Raw genomic sequence first — 4,374 nt, forward strand, 5'->3', positions numbered from 1 at the left:
TAGAGAGGAGACCGTCTCAAGACGTTAGGGCAAGACAGTTTGAGATACTCAGATGTTAAGAATTCTCCATAATTTGTAACTGGGGTAGTTGATGCAAATACCCAGTATATTGGGGGCAGAGGCAGGTTACGCGGGTACAAGCTCTCTCCATGTTTCAGATCATGTCCAAGGGTGTTACAATAGATGTTCAACTTGAAGTAGGTGTGGGAGAATCACATTCGTATGACCATTATCCTAGCCCAAAATTCCCACCTCCCTCTATATGAGCATCTAGCTTAACTATTGCATAAATCATCTCCATGCATAAATCATATTGTTTCACTCATGCATATCATTTATATAGCATAACATGAAACTGTGCAAACGAGAAAATCAGAAATCCAGTTTCATTGACCCACCTAAAGCCTAACCTCTACTTGGCAAACCACAACACTCTCATTACATTACATCCATTCTCAACGGGCAAACTTTTGGATACGTTAGTATTTAATCCTCTTCTACCTTGAATACTTGAAAAGCTTCCGCAATTCTTGTATTCAGGTTCAAGAAGATTAAATATGGGCAACTGTTTTACCCCAAAATTTGCCTCCCCCCCCCCTTTTTTGATTTTCGTCTGACTTATGGCTTGAGACTCATCCATGACTTATTTATTGTGCATCCTTCATTCATGATTAACACTTGCTAACATGCCTCATAGGTTCAAGGTTTATGGTTGATATAAACAAGGGCTTTGCTTGAAGATCACGGTGTTGCTCATCATGAGATCTTATGTTTGATCTTCTATGCATTAACTTGGATTCTAAACCCTAATTGTGGACCCATGGTTTGATATGTGACTTGTGGAGCTTTGTGTTTGTTTTGGAACCCTAATCAGGGATAATTGGTGCATGAGGGTCATGTTGGTTGACTTTTGAACTTGGTATTCCTCAAAACCCTAGCTATTGATCTAGAATGCTTGTAAATCATGTGTCTTGCATTGAGGTGTTGGAAACCTTAACTACCATGATATTGATGGATTACTTGTGTTGACTTCTCACTTGGCTTGAGATTCTTGGTTGATGTTTGACATTGTGATCTTGACCTTACTCACTCGCATTTCATTCATTGATTTCATGATTTCGTGGTCCATTTGATCCAAGTTTCACTTCACTCATATATCATTCACTGTATTCATAGTTTAATTGGTGCATTATCAAGCCATGGTCTCATATTTCGTCGGTATGTCAACATTCATGCCTCGATTTAAGTTGCCATTAAAATTCAAGTTCCATAGGTCCAATTGGTCAAATGGTTCATGTTTCATTCATGATCCATAGATTTCCATTTCATTCATTCACTCAAGCATGTTTAGAATGCATTTAAGACCTTTGGTTCAAAGAGACTTTAAATTGAATTCGGGTGGAAAAGTGATAATTTGGAATTCAAACTTGGTTCATTAGTCATGAGTTTATTCTTCACTAAAAAGGATGCATCTCATTCATAAAAAAAATCATTCTTACATTGTCCATACATGATCATAAGAAATTACAAGAAATTTGGAAGTTTGACTATACGTTGACTTTGGTCCACCGTTGACTTTTTGACTTTTTGGTCAACCAATTGACCAAAGTCAACAATCCCCTTTGTGGTTGTCTCAAGTTTTATTTTATGGGTCATATATTCAATCCATTTTCACTTTCTAAACCTATGTTTTCATTGCATTAATGAGATTCAATTTGATCCATGGGGGCTATGTATAATTTATTACATATCTTGCATTTAAATTCTTTTTTTTTTTTTGGATTAAAAAAGATGACTTTGATTTAAAAAGTATAGCTTTAATCCATTAATATTTGCATACATAGGTTTAATAACCAATTTGATGTACAAAAAGATGGCTTGCATTACATAAGCATTGTTACATAAACAATCATGGATATATTTTCACGTTATATCATCATAACCACATGTTCACATGATACAAAAAAAAATAAAAGAAGGAGCTTGATGCTGAGATTCACAGGAAGTATGTCTTTGGTAGACATGTCACGGCCTACATAAAGACTTTGATTGAAAATGAACCAGAAAAATACCAAACTCATTTCAGTCAGTATATCAAGAAAGGAATAGAAACTGATGGATTTGAAGAACTTTACAAGAAGGTTCATGCTGTTTTTTCGTGCAGGTCCTTCGATCAGAATCATAGGCAAATTCCTCATTATCCGCAACCAGTTCAGAAGTATCCTGCTCAACCAACAAAACAGAATCACCGTGACACGTTAAGATCGTCAATTGATTATCCAAAGTCAAGAAAAAGAGACGAGTTAGCATGACAATAGAGGCTGCTGCTAAAAACTTTTGGTTTAGTGATGTATCGGCATGCACAGCAAGTCGGTATAAAACACTATCTAGTTCTGAAGTGGCTCACCCTGAAATTTGAACTGTAGGTTTCTCAACTTTTATAGTCTCTTTTCACTTGATGCACCAAGGGACAATGAACATAGTTTGAGCTAATGAATCATTTCCATGAAATCCAAATGCAGCCACTAAATACCCTGCAATTTCCGACCCCAGCTGCATTACATTAGCATCGCCTTGCATCTGTCCAACAAGCAGTGCCTGCAAATTTCAAATTACACTCTAATTTTGCATTACATTTTAACTTCAAATTTCAAATTACATTTTAATTTCAAATTTCAAATTACATTCTAATTTCACATTACATTTTAATTTCAAATTTCAAATTACATTCTAATTTCAAATTTCATTCCATTTCACCTGCAGATTTCCAATTAATATAGTGACTCTAACAAACCATTTGAATTCCATAACTAGATTGAAACTAACTTGCAACTAACTAAACATTTATTCAAATTAAAACCAAGCTCATTCATAACTAATTTCTGCCAACTGAATTTCCGATTGCACTAACTGATGCATCCCACTCTAACAGTATTGAAATCAACTAACAAACTGAATTTTAATTGATTAACTAACATAACAAATCTCAATTAGATTCATTTAAAAGCATTGTGCATCTCATTTGGATTTCAACGGAATTTGATTTTCAACTAACTTATTGCATATGTAACTAATTACTGAATCTCATATGAATTTCACTTGAATTTAGCATTTAACCATAACAGAATTTTAACTCAATTTCCTAACAAACTAATTGCTTCCTCTAACCGTTTCTTAATCCCTAGCTAACATAGCAAACATCTAACAGAAATGAATAGAGGCATAACAGAATTCTCAACCATATATATTCATAGCCTTAGATAAAAGGGGGATTTTTTTTTCATTCTAATAGAATTTTCAATTTCTCCATCTTTACCTGAAACTCGTTTCTCAATCCAGCACTCTTCGTCCTTCATTGTCAACCTTCCCTCCACAACCTTCAATCCTCCATTGGAATCACCTCTCAAAGAACTCCACAATTCTCTCCAATTGTAAATCCAATTCGGAACCTGCAATCCCCAACCTTCAATCTTCAACAACTGATTTTCCAGAAAAATTCAAGAAGGAGACAAGTCAGAAACGCATAACAAAACGGGAAAATTGGAGGAAATCGGAATACAGAAAACTCACTGATTTTGGAGAAGTCTTCGTCTTCGCTTCGCAAGTCAATCCTCGTCGCAACAGACTCCAACGCGACGTCTTCGTTTCGAATCAGCAACACACGAGCAGCTACGACCATTCTCCGTCAGTCTTAGCATAACGAAACACCAATTATTTTCATCAACAATGAGCGATCGATGAGGAAGATAAAAATGGCACGTCAAATCCATTTGTCATCCTTGATTCTTCATTCGAAGTCCTTTCTGAGAGAGAACACAAGGTAGGAATGGTGGATCGAGTTGAGGAAGCTCGTCGTGGCGTGACTGTTTGCGCGGATGGTGGTTTCGGAGAGGGCGCTCTCATCCCATGGAAGACAAGTCTTGGACCGAACTTGGAGAATCCTTGTTTTTGACTCTTCATTGGACGAAGTCTTGGATGATTCTTGGGAGGCTTGGGCCTTTGGCCCAAACAAGTTCTTTCTTCTAGAATTAGACCCTTCGATTCGTTGCAACCCCCATTGCATCATAACAGGCCGTGTCACTGAAACTTCTGGTGGGCTAGCGACCATAAGCCCAAGTGCATCTTGCTAAACACTAATTCCAGGTTTTACACCCTGTGATTACTTGATCACTTCTTGTTAATTAATTTAATTAGGATTAGTGCTTATTAATAAGGTTAATTAAATTGTTGGGGCTATATTGAATTTTTATAATTTTAATTAATCTTTTAAGGCTTGATTAAAATTTAGAATTAGTTTAGTTTTGTTTAGATTTGAAATTAGGAGTAATCAGAAGTTATTGGATTTTTAGAATTTAGTAGGTTTTTGTTAGAAAT

General features: G+C 35.9%; 1 long non-coding RNA gene across 1 annotated transcript; it reads right to left on the bottom strand.

Moving 5' to 3' along the window:
- Positions 1-1,796: 1,796 nt before the first annotated feature.
- LOC127096732 (uncharacterized) lies at positions 1,797-3,945 on the bottom strand. The gene is made up of 4 exons (XR_007792789.1): positions 3,571-3,945; positions 3,317-3,479; positions 2,408-2,598; positions 1,797-2,223 (listed from the first exon to the last, which is right to left on the bottom strand). It is a non-coding gene; the product is annotated as an uncharacterized LOC127096732 (long non-coding RNA).
- Positions 3,946-4,374: the final 429 nt, after the last annotated feature.

The sequence above is a fragment of the Lathyrus oleraceus genome, chromosome 6, assembly GCF_024323335.1.
Source record: "Lathyrus oleraceus cultivar Zhongwan6 chromosome 6, CAAS_Psat_ZW6_1.0, whole genome shotgun sequence".
Taxonomy (NCBI): domain Eukaryota; kingdom Viridiplantae; phylum Streptophyta; class Magnoliopsida; order Fabales; family Fabaceae; genus Lathyrus; species Lathyrus oleraceus.